An 18,067-nucleotide genomic window follows, 5' to 3' on the forward strand; every position below is an offset into this window, starting at 1 on the left:
ACAAACCCATGGGAGACGGGCAGGTAGTGCGCTGTGTGGAACTGTCTGTGTCCACTCAACCACGTGAGATGGGCAGACAGGACGCTGTGTGGAAATGGCTGTGTCCACTCAACCACGGGAGACGGGCAGGCACGGCGCTGTGTGGAACTGGCTGTGTCCACTCACCCATAGGAGACGGTCATGTACGGCACTGTGATGTACTGGTCATGTCCTCACACCCACAGAAAATGGGCAGGTAGGGCGCTGTGTGGAATGGCTGTGTCCACTCACCTACGGGAGAGAGCAGGCTGGGTGCTGTGTGGAACTGGCTGTGGCCACTCACATACGGGATACAAGCAGGCAGGTTGCTGTGTGGAACTGGCTGTGTCGACTCACCCACGGGGGACGGGCAGGCAATGCGCTGTGTGGAACTGGCTGTGTCCACTCACCCACGGGCGAGGGGAAGGAAGGGCGTGGTGTGGAACTGGCTGTGTCCACACACCCACGGGAGACAGGCAGACAGGGCGCTGTGTTTAACTGGCTGTGTCCACACACCATCGGGTGACGGGCAGGCTGGGCGTTGTGGGGAACTAGCTGTGTCCACACACCCATGAGAGACGAGCAGGCAGGGCGCTGTGTTGAACTGGCCGTGTTGACACACCCATGGGAGACGTGCAGACAGGGCGCTGTGTGGAACTGGCCGTGTCAACACACCCATGTGAGACGTGAAGACAGGGCGCTGTGTTACACTGGCTGTGTCCACACACCCACGGTAGACGGGCAGGAAGGGTGCTGTGTGGATCTGGCTTGTCCACTCACCCACGGGAGACAGGCAGGCAGGGCACCGTGTGGAACTGGCTGTGTCCACTCCCCCAGGGGAGACGGGCAGGCACAGCGCTGTGTGGAACTGGCTTGACCACTCACCGACGGGAGATGGGTAGGCAGGGTGCTGTGTGGAACTGGTTGTTTCCACACACCCACGGGAGACGGGCAGGCACGGCGCTGTTGTAACTGGCTTTGTCAACTCACCCACGGGAGACGGGCAGGGTGGACGCTGTGTGGAACTGGCTGTGTCCACTCACCCACAAGACATGGGCAGGCAGTGCGCTCTGTGGAACTGGCTGTGTCCACACTCCCACGGGGGACAGGCTGGCAGGGCGCATTGTTGAACTGGCCATGTCCTCACACCACGGGAGACGGGCAGGCAGGGCGTGGTGTTGGAGTGGCTGTGTCCACTCACCCACGGGAGATGGGCAGGCAGGGCGCTGTGTGGAACTGGCTGTGTCCACACCCCCAAGGGCGACGACCATGCTGGCTGATGTGTGGATCTGGCTGTGTCCAGTCACACATGGGAGAGGGGCAGGCAGGGCGCTGTGTGGAACTGGCTGTGTCCACACACCCTTGGGAGATGGGTAGGCACGGTGCTCTGTGGAACTGGCTGTGTACACTCACCCACAGGAGACAGGCAGGTAGGGTGCTGTGTTGAACTGGCTGTGTCCACACACCCACACTAGAAGTGCAGGCACAGCGCTGTGTTGAACTGTCTCTGTCCGCACAACCACGGCAGACGGGCATGCTGGGGACTGTGTGGAACAGGCTGTGTCCACTCACTCATGGGATACGGGTAGGCACGGCGCTGTGTTGAACTGGCTGTGTCCACACACCCACAGGAGACGGGCAGGCAGGGCGCTGTGTGGACCTGGCTGTGTCCACACACCCACGGGAGATGGGCAGGCAGGGCACTGTGTGGAACGGGCTGTGTCCACTCACCCACGGGAGATGGGCAGGCACGGCGTTGTTTGGAACTGGCTGTGTCCACTCACATTCGGGAGACAGGCAGGCAGGGTGCTGTGTGGAACTGGCTGTGTCCAGTCTCCCAAGGGAGACGAGCTGGCAGGGCACGGTGTGGAACTGGCTGTGTCCAAAAAGCCACGGGAGATGGGCAAGCACGGGGCAGTGTGGAACTGGCTCTGTCCACTCACCTTGGGAGACAGGTAGGCTGGGTGATGTGTGGAACAGGCTGTGTCCACTCACCCACGGGAGCCGGGCAGACATGGCGCTTTTTTGAACTGGCTGTGTCCACACACTCACAGGAGACAGGCAGGCAGGGCGCTGTGTGGAACTGGCTGTGTCCACTCACCCACGGGCGAGGGAAAGGGAGGACATGGTGTGGAACTGGCTGTGTCCACACACCCAGGGGAGATGGGCAGACAGGGCACTGTGTTTAACTGGCTGTGACCACACACCATCGGGTGATGGGCACGCTGGGCATTGTGGGGAACTAGCTGTGTCCACATACCCATGGGATATGGGCAGGCAGGGCGCTGTGTTGAACTGGCTGTGTCCACTCACCCACGGGAGACGGGCAGGCAGGGCGCTGTGTGGAACTGGCAGAGTCCACACACCCACGGGAGACGAGCAGGCAGGGCGCTGGGTTGAACTGGCTGTTTCCTCTCACCCACAGGAGATGGGCTGGCACGGTGCATTGTTGAACTGGCTGTGTCCTCACACCCACGGGAGACGGGCAGGCAGGGCGCGGTGTTGGACTGGGTGTGTCCACTCACCCACGGGTTGCGGGGTGGCATGGCACTTTGTGGAACTGGCTGTGTCCACTCACCCATGGCAGGAGGGCAGGTAGGGTGCTATGTTGAACTGGCTGTGTCCACACTTTCACGGGAGTCGAGCTGGCACGGCGCTGTGTTGAACGGGCTGTGTCCACACACCCAAGGGAGACGGGAATGCTGGGTGCTGTGTGGAACTGGCTATGTCCGCTCACCCACGCGAGAGGGACAGGCAGGGCACAGTGTGGAACTGACTGTTTCCACTCACCCACGGGAGTCGGGCAGACAGGGCGCTGTGTGGAACTGGCTATGTCCGCTCACCCACGCGAGAGGGACAGGCAGGGCACAGTGTGGAACTGACTGTTTCCACTCACCCACGGGAGATGGGCAGGCAGGGCGCCGTGTGGAACTGGCTGTGTCCACTCCTCCATGGGATACAGGCAGACAGGGCGCTGGGTGGAACTGGCTGTGTCCACTCACCCATGGGAGATGGGCATGTAGGGAGCTGTTGGAACTGGCTGTGTCCACAAACCCACGGGAGACGGGCAGGGAGGGTGCTGTGTAACTGGCAGTGTCCACACACCCACTGGAGATGGGCAGGCAGTGTGCTGTGTTGAACTGGCTATGTCAACACACCCACGGGTGACGGGCAAGAAGGGCGCTATGTTTAACTGGCTGTGTCCACACACCCATGGAAGATGGGGAGGCAGAACGCTGTGTGGAACTGGCTGTGTCCACTCACCCACGGGAAACGGTCAGGAAGTGCACTGTGTTAAACTGGGTATGTCCACTCACTCACGGCAGACGGGCAGGCAGGGCGCTATGTGAATCTGTATGTGTCCACTCACCCACTGGAGACGGGTAGTCACGGCACTGTGTGGATCTGGCTGTGTCCACTCACTCACGGGAGACAGGCTGGCAGGGCGCCGTGTGGAACTGGCTGTGTCCACTCACCCACAGGAGACGGGCAGATAGGGCGCTGTGTGGAACTGGCTCTGTCCACAAACCCATGGGCAATGGCCATGCTCGGTGATGTGTGGAACTGGCTGTGTCCAGTCACACATGGGAGACGGGCAGGTAGGGCGCTGTGTGGAACTTGCTGTGTCCACAAACCCATGGGAGACGGGCAGGCAAGGCACTGTGTTTAACTGGCATTGCCCACACAGCCACGGGAAACGGGCAGGCAGGGCGCTGGGTGGAACTGGCTGTGTCCACTCACCCATGGGAGATGGGCATGTAGGGAGCTGTGTGGAACTGGCTGTGTCCACAAACCCACGGGAGACGGGCAGGGAGGGTGCTGTGTAACTGGCAGTGTCCACACACCCACTGGAGATGGGCAGGCAGTGTGCTGTGTTGAACTGGCTATGTCAACACACCCACGGGTGACGGGCAAGAAGGGCGCTGTGTTTAACTGGCTGTGTCCACACACCCATGGAAGACAGGGAGGCAGAACGCTGTGTGGAACTGGCTGTGTCCACTCACCCACGGGAAACGGGCAGGAAGTGTACTGTGTTAAACTGGGTATGTCCACTCACTCACGGCAGACGGGCAGGCAGGGCGCTATGTGAATCTGTATGTGTCCACTCACCCACTGGAGACGGGTAGTCACGGCACTGTGTGGATCTGGCTGTGTCCACACACCCTCGGAAGATGGGCAGTCAGGGCGCTGTGTTACTGGCTGTGTCCACACACCCATTTGAGATGGGCTGGCAGGGTGCTGTGTTGAACTGGCTATGTCCACACACCACGGGAGACAGGCAAGAAGGGCGCTGTGTTTAACTGGCTCTGTCCACACACCCACGGGAGACGGGCAGGCAGGGCGCTGTGTTGAACTGGGCGTGTCCTCACACCCACGGGAGACAGGCATGTAGGGCGCTGTGTGGAACTGGCTGTGTCCACACAACCACGGGAGACAGGCAGGCAGGGCGCTGTTTGGAACTGGCTGTGTGCACTCCCGCACAGGAGACGGGCAGGCACGGTGCTGTGTTTAACTGGCTGTGTCCAGTCACCCACCAGAGATGGGCAGGCAGGGCACTGGGTGGAACTGGCTGTGTCCACTCACTCTCTGGAGACGGGCAGGCAGGGTGCTGTGTGAACTAGCTGTGTTCACTCACCCCCAGGAGATGGACAGGCAAAGTGCTGTGTGTAACTGGCTGTGTCCACTCAACCACTGGAGATGGCAGGCAGGGGGCTGTGTGTAACTGGCTGTGTCCACACACACAAGGGAGACGGGCAGACAAGGCGCTATATGGAACTGGCCGTGTCGACATACTCATGGGAGACGGGAAGACAGGGCGCTGTGTGGTACTGGGTGTGTCCACATATCCACGGGAGATGGGCAGGCAGGACTCTGTAGGAACTAGCTGTGTCCACTCACCCACGGGTGACGGACTGGCACGGCGCTGTGTGGAACTTGCTGTGTCCACTCACCCATGGGAGAAGAGCAGGTAGGGTTCTGTGTGGATCTGGCCGTGTCCACACACCCTTGGGAGACGGGAACGCTGGGCGCTGTGTGGAACTGGCTGTGTCCACACACACCCACAGGGGACGGGCAGGCAGGGCGCAGTGTAGAACTGGCTGTGTCCACTCACACATGAAAGACTGGCAGGTAGGCTGCTGTGTGGATCTGGCTGTGTCCACACACTCACAGGATACGGGCAGGCAGGGCAAGGTGTTGGACTGGCTGTGTCGACACACCCACGGGAGATGGGCATGCTGGGTGCTGTGTGGACTGGCTGTGTCCACTCACCTTTGGGAGACGGACAGGCAGGGCGCTGTGTGGTACTGGCTTTGGCCACTTACCCAATGGAGACGGGCAGGCAGGGTGCTGTGTGGAACTGGCTGTGTGGAACTGGCTGTTTCCACTAACCTACGGCAGACAGGCAGGCGGGCGCTGTGATGAACTGGCCGTGTCCACACACCGAAGAGAGACGGGCAGACAGGGCGTTGTGTGGAACTGTCTGTGTTCACTCACCCACAGGAGACGGGCAGGCAATGCGCTGTGTTGAACTGGCTATGGCCACTCACCCACGGGAGATGGGCATGCTTGGTGCTGTGTGGAACTGGCTATGTCCACACACCCACGGGAGACGGGCAGGCAGGGCGCTATGTGGAACTGGCTGTGGCCACTGACCCACAAGAGATGGACAGGCAGGGGCCTGTGTGAAACTGGCTGTGTCCACGCACTCTCGGGAGGAGGGCAGGCTGGGTGTTGTGTGGATCTGGCTGTGTCCACTCACCTACGGGAGACGGGCAGGTAGGGTGCTGTGTTGAACTAGCTGTGTCCACTCGCACAAGGGAGACGGGCAGGTAGGGTGCTTTGTTGAACTGGCTGTGTCAACACATCCACTGGAGATGGGCAGGCAGGGCGCTGTGTGGAACTGTCTGTGTCTACTCACCCAGGGGAGATGGGCCGGCAGGGCTTGGTTTGGAACTGGCTGTGTCAACTCACCCACGGGAGACAGGCAGGCAGGGCATGGTGTGGAACTGGCTATGTACACACACCCACAGGAGACGGGCAGGCAGTGCGCTGTGTGGATCTGGCTGTGTCCACACCCTCACGGGATACGAGCAGGCAGGGCGAGGTGTTGGACTGGCTGTGTCAACACACCCACGGGAGATGGGCATGCTGGGTGCTGTGTGGACTGGCTGTGTCCACTCACCTTTGGGAGACGGACAGGCAGGTCGCTGTGTGGTACTGGCTGTGGCCACTTACCCAACGGAGACGGGCAGGCAGGGCGCTGTGTGGATCTGGCTCTGTAGAACTGGCTGTGCCCACACACCCACGGCAGACGGGCAGGCAGGGCGCTGTGTTGAACTGGCCGATGGGAGACGGGCAGTCAGTGCGCTTTGTGGAACTGGCTGTGTTGAACACACCCACAGGAGACGGGCAGGCAGGGCGCTGTGTGGAACTGGCTGTGTCCACTAAACCACGGGAGACGGGCAGGCCAGGCGCTGTGTGGAACTGGCTGTGTCCACTCCCCCATGGGATACAGGCAGACAGGGCGCTGTGTGGAACTGGCTGTGTCCACTAAACCACGGGAGACGGGCAGGCCAGGCGCTGTGTGGAACTGGCTGTGTCCACTCCCCCATGGGATACAGGCAGACAGGGCGCTGTGTGGAACTGGCTGTGTCCACACACCCATGGGAGAGGGGCAGGCAGGGCGCTGTGTTGAACTGGCCGTGTCCACACACCGATGACAGACGGGCAGACAGGGCGCTGTGTGGAACTGGCTGTGTCCACCCACCAAATGGAGATGACAGGCAAGGCGCTGTGTTTAACTGGCGTGTCCACACACACAAGGGAGACAGGCAGGCTGGGTGCTGTGTGGAACTGGCTGTGTCCACACACCCATGGGAGACGGGCAGACAGGGCCCTGTGATGAACTGGCCGTGTCCACACACTCATGGGAGACAGGAAGACAGGGCGCAGTGTGGAACTGGGTATGTCCACACAGCCAAAGGAGACGGGCAGGCAGGGCGCTGTGTGGAACTGGCTGTGTCCACTCACCCATGGGAGATGGGCAGGTAGGGTGCTGTGTGGAACTGGTTGTTTCCACTCACCCACGGGAGACAGGCAGGTGGGGTGCTGTGTGGAACTGGCTGTGTCCACTCACCCACTGGAGACGGGTAATCAGGGCACTGTGTGGAACTGGCTGTGTCCACTCAACCACTAGAGATGGGCAGGCAGGGCGCTGTGTTGAACTGGCGTGTCCACTCACCAAAGGGACACGGGGAGGCTGTGCGCTGTGTGGAACTGGCTGTGTCCACCACCTATGGGAGACGGGCAGACCGGGCGCTGTGTTGAACTGGCCGAGTCCACACACTCATGGGAGATGGGAAGACAGGGCGCTGTGTGGAACTGGTTGTGTCCACACAGCCATGGAAGACGGGCAGGCAGGGCACTGTGTGGAACTGGTTGTGTTCACTAACCCACTGGAGACGGGCCGCCAAAGCACTGTGTTTAACTGGCTGTGTCCACTCACCCACGGGAGACGGGCATGCAGGGCGCTGAGTTGAAGTGGCTGTGTCCACAAAGCCACGGGAGAAGAGAAGGCACGGTGCTGTGTTCAAATGGCCATGTCCACACACCCACAGGTGACGGGTAGGAAGGGCGCTGTGTGGAACTGGCGGTGTCCACTCAGCCTCTGGCGATGGGCAGTCAGGGCGCTGTGTGGAACTGGCTGTGTCCACTGACTCACTGGAGACCGGCAGGCAGGGCGCTGTGTGGAGGAAGCTGTGTCCACTCACCCATGGGAGACGGGCATGCAGGGCGCTGAGTTGAAGTGGCTGTGTCCACAAAGCCACGGGAGAAGAGAAGGCACGGTGCTGTGTTCAAATGGCCATGTCCACACACCCACGGGTGACGGGTAGGAAGGGCGCTGTGTGGAACTGGCGGTGTCCACTCAGCCTCTGGCGACGGGCAGTCAGGGCGCTGTGTGGAACTGGCTGTGTCCACTGACTCACTGGAGACCGGCAGGCAGGGCGCTGTGTGGAGGAAGCTGTGTCCACTCACCCACAGTAGACGGGCAGGCACGGTGCTCTGTGGAACAGGCTGTGACCACTCACCCACGGGAGACAGGCAGGCAGGGTGCTGTGTGGATCTGGCTGTGTTTACTCACCCAAGGGAGACGGGCAGGCAGGGCGCTGTGTGGATCTGGCTGTGTTTACTCACCCACGGGAGATGGGCAGGCAGGGCGCTGTGTTGAACTGGCTGTGACCACTCACCGACGGGTGACGGGTAGTCAGGGCACTGTGTGGGCCTGGCTGTGTCCACTCACCCACGGGAGACGGGCAGTCAGGGCGCTTTGTTGAACTGATGTGTCCACAAACCCACAGGAGATGAGCCAGCACGGCGCTATGTTTAACTGGCCTTGTCCTCACACCCACAGGATACGGGCAGGCAGGGCGCTGTGTTTTTTCTGGCTGTGTCTACACACATACGGGTGACGGGCAGGTACGGCGCTGTGTGGAACTGGCTGTGACCACTCACCCACGGGAGACAGGCAGGCAGGGTGCTGTGTGGAACTGGCTGTGTCCACACAACCAAGGGAGACGGGCTGGTATGGCGCATTGTTGAATTGGCCATGTCCTCACACCCACGGGAGACTGGAAGGCAGGGCGCGGTGTTGGGCTGGCTGTGTCCATTCACACATGGGAGACGGGCAGGCAGGGCTCTGTGTGGAACTGGCTGTGTCCATACACCCACGGGAGACGGGCATGCTGGGTGATGTGTAGAACTGGCTGTGTCCAGTCACACAAGGGAGATGGGCAGGCAGGGTGTTGTGTGCAACTGGCTGTGTCCACTCACCCACCAAACACGGGCAGGCAGGCCGCTGTGTTTAACTGGCTGTGTCCACTCACCCACGGGAGACGGGCAGGCAGGGCGCTGTGTCGAACTGGCTGTGTCCAATCACCCACGAGAGACGGGAACCTAGGGCTCTGTGTGGAACTGGCTGTGTCAACTCACCCATGGGAGACAGGCAGGCAGTGCGCTGTGTTGAACTGGCTGCGTCCACTCACCCACAGGTGACGGGCAGGGAGTGCGCTGTGGTTCCCTGGCTGTGTCCACACACCCATGGGAGATGTGCAGACAGGGCGCTGTGTTGAACTGGCCGAATCCACACACTCATGGGAGACGGGAAGACAGGGCGCTGTGTGGAACTGGTTGTGTCCACACAGCCACGGGAGACGGGCAGGCAGGGCGCTGTGTGGAACTGGCTGTGTCCACTCACCCACTGGAGACGGGCCGCCAAGGCACTGTGTTGAACTGGCTGTGTCCACTCACCCACGGGAGACGGGCCGGCAGGGCGCTGAGTTGAAGTGGCTGTGTCCACAAACACACGGGAAAAGACAAGGCACGGTGCTGTGTTCAACTGGCCGTGTCGTCACACCCACGGGAGACAGGCAGGAAGGGCGCTGTATGGAACTGGCTGTGTCCACTCAGCCTCCGGCGACGGGCAGGCACGGTGCTCTGTGGAACAGGCTGTGTCCAATCACCCACTGGAATTGGGCAGTCCGGCGCTGTGTGGAACTGGCTGTGTCCAGTGACCCACGGGAGACGGGCAGGCAGGGCGCTGTGTGTATCTGGCTGTGTTTACTCACCCACCGGAGATGGGCAGGCAGGGCACTGTGTTGAAATGGCTGTGTACACTCACCCATGGGAGATGGGCAGGCAGTGCGCTGTGTGGAAATGGCTGTGTCCACACTCCCATGGGGGACGGTCTGGCACAGCGCATTGTTGAACTGGCCATGTCCTCACACCCACGGGAGATGGGCAGGCAGGGTGCTGTTTGGAACTAGCTGTGTCCAAACACCCACAGGTGAGGCCATGCTGGGTGATGTGTGGAACTTGCTGTGTCCAGTCACACATGGGAGACAGGCAGGTAGGGTGCTGTGTGGAACTGGCTGTGTCCAAACACCCATGGGAGACAGGCAAGAAGGGCACTGTGTTTAAACTGCTATGTACACACACCCACGGGAAACGGGTAGGCAGGGCGCTGGGTGGAACTGGCTGTGTCCACTCACCCATGGGAGATGGGCAGGCAGGACGCTCTGTGGAACTGGCTGTGTCCACACACCCATCGTAGACGGTCATGCATGGCGCTGTGTTGAACTGGACATGTTTTCAAACACACAGAAAACGGGCAGGTAGGGCGCTGTGTGGAATGCCTGTGTCCACTCACCCACGGGAGACGGGAAGACACGGCGCTGTGTGGATCTGACTGTGACCACTCACTCACGGGAGACGGGCAGGCAGGGCACTGTGTGGAACTGGCAGTGTACACACACCCACGGAAATGGGCAGGCAGGGCGCTGTGTGGAACTGGCTGTGTCCACAAACCCACGGGCGATGGCCACGCTGGGTGATGTGTGGAACTGGCTGTGTCCAGTCACACCTGGGAGACGGGCAGGTTGGACGCTGTGTGGGACTGGCTGTGTCCACACACCCACGGGAGACAGGCAGGCAGGGCACTGTGTGGAACTGGCTGTGTCCACACACCCACGGGAGACGGGCTGGCAGGGCGCTGTGTGAAACTGGCTCTGTCCACTCACCCACGGGAGACAGGCAGACACTGTGCTGTGTGGAACTGGCTGTGTCCACACACCCACGGGAGACGGGCAGGCAGGGCGCCGTGTGGAACTGGCTGTGTCCACACATCCACGGGAGACGGGCAGGCAGCGCGCTGTGCGGAACTGGCTGTGTCCACACACCCACGGGTATGGGCAGGTACGGCGCAGTGTGGAACTGGCTGTGACCACTCACCCACGGGATAAGGGCAGGCAGGGCGCTGTGTGGATCTGGCTGTCTCCACTCACCCACGGGAGATGGTCAGGCAGGGAGCTGTGTGGAACTGGCTGTGTCCACACACCCACAGGTGACGGGCTGGCACGGCGCATTGTTTAACTGGCCGTGTCCTCTCCCACACGGGAGACGGGCAGGCAGGGCGCAGTGTTGGACTGGCTGTGTCCGCTCACCCACGGGATACGGGCAAGCAGGTCGCTGTGTGGAAATGGCTTTATCCACACACCCATGTGCGACGGGCATGCTGGGTGCTGTGTGGAACTGGCACTGTCCAGTCACCCATGGGAGAAGGGCAGGCAGGGCACTGTGTGGAACTGGCTATGTTCACTCACCCATGGGAGACAGGCAGGCACGGTGCTGTGTGGAACTGGCTGTGTCCACACACCCACGGGAGACGGGCAGGCAGGGCTCGGTGTGTATCTGGCTGTGTACACACACCCACAGGAGACGGGGATGCTGGGTGCTGTGTGGAACTTGCTGTGTCCGGTCACCCACGGGAGACGGGCACTCTGGGCACTGTGTTAAACAGGCTTTGTCTACACACCCATGGGAGACGGGCTGGCAAGGCGCTGTGTGGAACTTGCTGTGTTCACTCACCCACGGGACACAGGCAGGTAGGGTGCTGTGTTGAACTGGCTGTGTCCACTCACCCATAGGAGACGGGAAGGTAGGTCACTGTGTGGAGCTGGCTGTGTCCACATACTCACGGGAGATGGGCAGGCAGGGCGCTGTGTGGAACTGGCTGTGTCTACACACCCACAGGAGACGGGCAGGCAGGGCGCTGTGTGGAACTTGCTGTCTCCACTCACCCACGGAAGACGAGCATCAGGGCGCTGTGTTGAACTGGCTGTGTCCACTCACCCACCAGAGACAGGCAATCACGGGACTGTGTGGATCTGGGTGTTTCCACTCACCCACGGGAGACTGGCAGTCAGGGCGCTGTGTTACTGGCTGTGTCCACACACCCACGGGAGACAGGCAGGTACGGCGCAGTGTGGAACTGGCTGTGACCACTCACCCACGGGTGACGGGCTGACATGGCGCATTGTTTAACTGGCCGTGTCCTCACCCCCATGGGAGACGGGAAGGCAGGGCGTGGTGTTGGACTTGCTGTGTCCACTCACCCATGGGAGACAGGCAGGTAGGGCGCTGTGTGGAACTGGCTGTGTCCACTGACCCACGGGAGATGGACAGGCTGGGCTTTGTTTGGAATTGGCTGTGTCCACACACCCATGGGAGACGGGCTATCAGGGCGCTGTTTGGAAATGGCTGTGTCCACACACCCATGGGAGACGTGCAGACAGGGCGTTGAGTGGAACAGGCTGTGTCCACTCACCCATCAGAGACAGGCAGGCAGGGCGCTATGTGGATCAGGCTGTGTCTACTCACCCACCGGAGACGGGCAGTCAGGGCGCTGTGTTACTGGCTGTGTCCACACACCCACTGGAGACGGGCAAGCAGGGTGCTGTGTGGAGCTGGCATTGTCCACACACCCACGGGAGACCGGCAGACAGGACGCGGTGTGGAAGTGGTTGTGTCCACACACCCACGGGGGACGGGCTGGCAGGGCCCTGTGTCTCACTGGCTATGTCCACACAGCCACGGGAGATGAGAAGGGAGGGCGCTGGGTGGAAATGGCTGTGTCCACTCACCCATGGGAGACGGGCAGGCAGTGTGCTGTGTGGAACTAGCTGTGTCCACTCACCCAAGGGAGACGGGCCGGCCGGGGGCTGTGTGGAATTGGCTGTGTACACTCACCCATGGGAGACAGGCAGTCACGGCACTGTGTGGATCTGAGTTTGTCCACTCACCCACGGATGACTGGCAGTCAGGGCACTGTGTTACTGGCTGTGTCCACACACCCACTGGAGACGGGCAAGCAGGGTCCTGTGTTTAACTGGCTGTGTCCACACACCCATGGGAGACTGGCTAGGCAGGGTGCATAGTGGAACTGGCTGTGAAACACACCCACGGATGACGGGCAGGCACGGCGCTGTGTGGAACTGGCATTGTCCAACACCCACGGGAGACCAGCAGACAAGACGTGGTGTGGAACTGGTTGTGTCCACACACCCATGGGCCACGGGCATGCTCGGTGCTGTGTGGAACTAGCTGTGTCCAGTCACACAATGGAGACGGGCAGGTAGGGCGCTGTGTGGAACTGGCTGTGTCCACACACCCACGGGAGACGGGCTGGCAGGGCCCTGTGTCTCACTGGCTATGTCCACACACCCATGGGAGATGGGAAGGCAGGGCGCTGGGTGGAACTTGCTGTGTCCACTCTCCCATGGGAGACGGGCAGGCAGGGTGCTGTGTGGAACTGGTTGTTTCAACACAACCACGGGAGATGGGCAAGCAGGGCACTGTGTTTAACTGGCTGTGTCCACACACCCACGGGAGACGGGCAGGCATGGTGGTGTGTGAAACTGGCTGTGTCCACTCAAGAAAGGGAGACAGGCAGGCAGGGCGCTGTGTTTTACTGGCTGCGTGCACTCACCCACGGGAGACGGGCAGGCTGGGCGCTGTGTGGAACTGGCTGTCTCCAGTCACCCACGGGAGACGGGCAGGTAGGGTGATGTGTGGATCTGGCTGTGTCCACACACTCACGGGAGATGGGCAGGCTGGGCGCAGTGTTAGACTGTCTGTGTCCACTCACCCACAGTCGACGGGCAGGCAGGGCACTGTGTTTGGGCTGTGTCCAAACACCTACAGGAGATGGGCATGCTGGGTGCTGTGTGGAAATGGCTGTGTCCTGTCACACATGGGAGACGGGCATATAGGGAGCTGTGTGGAACTGGCTGTGTCCACAAACACACGGGAGACGGGCAGGCAGGGTGCTGTATTGAACTGGCTATGTCAACACACCCACGGGAGACGGGCAAGAAGGGCGCTGTGTTTAACTGGCTGTGTCCACACACCCATGGGACACAGGGAGGCAGAACGTTGTGTTGAACTGGCTGTGTCCACCCTCCCACGGGAGACAGGCAGGCAGGGAGCTGTGTTAAACTGGCTGTGTCCACTCACCCATAGGAGATGGGCTGGCAGGGTGCTGTGTTGAACTGGCTATGTCCACACACCATGGGAGACAGGCAAGAAGGGCGCTGTGTTTAACTGGCTCTGTCCACACACCCACGGGTGACGGGCAGGCAGGGCGCATTGTGGAACTGGCTGTGCCACACACCTACGGAAGACGGGCAGGTACAGCGCTGTGTGGAACTGGCAGTGTCCACACACCCACGGGATACCGACATGCAGGACTTGATGTGGATCTGCCTATGTCCACACACACACGGGAGACTTCAGGCACAGCACTGTGTGGTTCTGGCTGTGTCCACTCACCCACGAGAGATGGGCAGGTAGGGCGCTGTGTGGAACTGGCTGTGTCCACTAACCCACTGGAGTTGGCAGGCAGGGCGCTGTGTTGAACTGGCGTGTCCACACACCCAAGGGAGACGGGCAGGCTGGGCACTGTGTGGAACTGGCCGTGTCCACACACTGATGTGAGACAGGCAGACAGGGCGCTGTGTGGAACTGGCTATGTCCACTCACTCACTGTAGACGGGCAGGCAGGGCGCTGTGTGGAACTAGCTGTGTCCACTCACCCAAGGGATACGGGCAGGCACAGTGCTGTGTGAAACTGGCTGTGTGCACTCCCCCACAGGAACCGGGCAGGCACGATGCTGTGTTTAACTGGCTGTGTCCACTCACCAACGGGAGATGGTCAGGCAGGTTGCTGTGTGGAACTGGTTGTTTCCATTCACCCACGGCAGATGGGCAGGCATGGCGCTGTGTGGAACTGGTTGTTTCCACTCAACCTCGGGACACGGGCAGGCAGGGCGCTGTTTGGAACTGGTTGTGTCCACTCACCCACGGGAGACGGGCATGCTGGGTGCTGTGTGGAACTGGCAGGGTCCACTCACCTACGGGAGATGGGCAGGCAGGCTGCTGTGTGGAACTGGCTGTTTCCACTCACCCACGGGAGATGGGCAGGTAAGGTGCTGTGTTGAACTGGCTTTGTCAACACCCCCACTCTAGAGGGGGAGATGGACAGGCAGGGCTCTGTGTGGAACTGGCTGTGTCCACACACCCATGGGATATGGGCAGGCAAGGAGCTGTGTTGTCCTGGCTGTGTCCACTAACACACGGGAGACAGGCAGGCAGGGCGCTGTGTTGAACTGGCTGTGTGACTCACCCATGGGAGACAGGCAGGCGGGGCGCTGTGTGGAACTGGCTGTGTCCACTCAACCAGGGGAGATGGGCAGGCAGTGCGCTGTGTTGAACTGGCTGAGTCCACTCACCCACTGGAGATGGGCAGACAGGGCCCTGTGTGGGACTGGCTGTGTCCACTCACCCACGGTAGACGAGCAGGCACGGCGGTGTGTGTAATTGGCTGTGTCCACTCTCCCATGGGAGATGGGCAGGCAGGCTGCTGTGTGGAACTGGTTGTTTCCACTCACCCATGGGAGACGGGCAGGCAGGGCGCTGTGTAACTGGCTGTGTCCACACACCCACTGGAGTCGGGCCGGCAGGGTGCTGTGTTGAACTGGCTATGTACACACCCACGGGAGATGGGCAAGAAGGGCACTGTGTAGAACTGGTTGTGTCCACTCCCACGGGAGATGAGCAGGCAGGGCGCTGTGTTTAACTGGCAGTGTCCACACACCCATGGGAGACAGGAAGGCAGGGCCCTGTGTGGAACTGGCTGTGTCCACTCATCCAAGGTAGACGGGGAGGCAGGGCGCTGTGTGGAACTGGCCGTGTCCACACACCCATAGGACACGTGCAGACAGGGCGCTGTGTGGAACTGGCTGTGTCCACTCACCAACGGGAGACTGGCAGGCAGGGCGTGGTGTTGGACTGGCCGTGTCTTCACACCCACGGGACACGGGCAGGCAGGGCATCATGTTTAACTGTCTATGTCCACACACCCATGGGAGACGGGCAGGTAGGGTGCTGTGTGGAACTGGCTGTGTCCACTCACTCACAGGAGACGGGCAGACAGGGCGCTGTGTGGAACTGTCTGTGTCCACTCCCCCACGGAAAACGGGCAGGCATGATGCTTTGTGGAAATGGCAGGGTCCACTCACCTATGGGAGATGGGCAGGCAGGCTGCTGTGTGGAACTGGCTGTTTCCACTCACCCACGGGAGACGGGCAGGTAAGGTGCCGTGTTGAACTGGCTTTGTCAACACCCCCACTCTAGACGGGCAGGCAGGGCACACAGTTGAACTGGCTGTGTCCACTCACCCACGGGAGACGGACAGGCAGGGCACTATGTGGAACAGGCTTTGTCCACACACCCACGAGAGACGGGCAGGCACGGCGCTATGTGGAACTTTCTGTGTCCACACACCCATGGGAAACGGGCAGGCAGTGCGCTGTGTGCATCTGGCTGTGTCCACTCACCCACGGGAGACCGGCAGGCAGGGCGCTGTGTTGAACTGGCTGTGTCCACTCTCCGACAAGTAATGGGCAAGAAGTGCACTGTGTTGAACTGGCTGTGTCCACTCACCCACGGGCAAGGGGCAGGCAGGGCGTGGTGTGGAACTGGCTGTGTCCAGACACCCACCGGAGACGGGAAGGCACAGCGCTTTATGTAACTGGCCGTGTCCACTCACACACTGGAGACGGGCAGTCAGGGCGCTGTGTGGAACTGGCTGTGTCCACACCACCAAGGGAGACAGGCAGGTATGGCGCTGTGTGGAACTGGCAGTGTCCACTCACCCAAGAGAGACGGGCAGGCAGGGCGCTGTGTAGAAATGGCTGTGTACACTCACCCACTGGAGATGGGCAGGCAGGGTGCTGTATTGAACTGGCTGTGTCCACACACCCATGGGACACAGGGATAGAGGGCGCTGTGTGGACCTGGCTGTGTCCACTCACCCACGGAAGACGCTCAGGCAGGACGCTGTGTTGAACTCGCTGTATCCAAACACCAATGGGAGACTGGCAGACAGGGTGCTGTGTGGAACTGGCTGTGTCCACAAACCCACAGGAGACGTGCAGGCAGGGCGCAGTGTGGAACTGGGTGTGTCCACTCCCCCACAGGAGACGGGCAGGCACGGTGCTGTGTGGAACTGTCTGTGTCCACAAACCCACGGGAAACGGGCAGGAAGTGCGCTTTGTTAAACTGACTATGTCCACACAGCCACGGGAAATGGGCAAGTAGTGCGCTGTGTTGAACTGGCTGTGTCGACACACCCACGGGAGATGGGCAGGCAGGGAGCTGTGTGGAACTGGCTGTGTCCACTCACTCTCTGGAGACGGGCAGGCAGGGCACTGTGTGGAACTAGCTGTGTCTACTCTCCCAGGGTGATGGGCAGGCAGGGCGCGGTGTGCAACTGGCTGTGTCCACTCACCCACGGGATACGGGCAGGCAGTGCGCTGTGTTCAACTCGCTGTGTACACACACCCTCGGGAGACGGGCAGAGAGGGTGCTGTGTGGATCTGGCTGTGTCCACTCACTCACGGGAGATGGGCAGGCACAGTGCTGTGTGTAACTGGCTGTGTCCACTCACCCACTGGAGATGGGCAGTAAGGGTGCTGTGTGGAACTGGCTGTGTGCACTCCACCACTGGAGATGACAGGCAGGGCGCTGTGTTGAACTGGTGTGTCCACACACTCAAGGGAGACGCGCAGGCTGGGCACTGTGTGGAACTGGCTGTGTCGACACACCCATGGGAGACGGGTAGTCAGGGCCCTGTGTTGAACTGGCCGTGTCCACACACTCATGGGAGACGGGAATACAGGGCGCTGTGTGGAACTGGGTGTGTCCACACAGCCACGGGAGATGGGCAGGCAGGGCGCTGTGTAGAACTGGCTGTATCCACACACCCACGGGAGACCGGCAGGCAGTGCGCTCTTTGGAACTGGCTGTGTCCACTAACCCACAGGAGACAGGAATACAGGGTGCTGTGTGGAACTGGTTGTGTGCATTCCCCCACAGGAGACGGGCAGGCACGACGCTGTGTTTAACTGGCCGTGTCCACACACTGATGTGAGAAGGGCAGACAGGACGCTGTGTGGAACTGGCTGTTTCCACTCACCCACGGGAGACGGGCAGGCAGGGCGCTGTGTGGAACTGGCTGTGTGCACTCAACCACTGGAGATGATAGGCAGGGCGCTGTGTTGAACTGCCGTGTCCACACACCCAAGGGAGACGGGCAGGCTGGGCGCTGTGTGGAAATGGCTGTGTCCAAACACCCATGGGAGACGGGTAGTCA

The sequence above is a fragment of the Microcebus murinus genome, chromosome 7, assembly GCF_040939455.1.
Source record: "Microcebus murinus isolate Inina chromosome 7, M.murinus_Inina_mat1.0, whole genome shotgun sequence".
NCBI classification, from domain to species: domain Eukaryota; kingdom Metazoa; phylum Chordata; class Mammalia; order Primates; family Cheirogaleidae; genus Microcebus; species Microcebus murinus.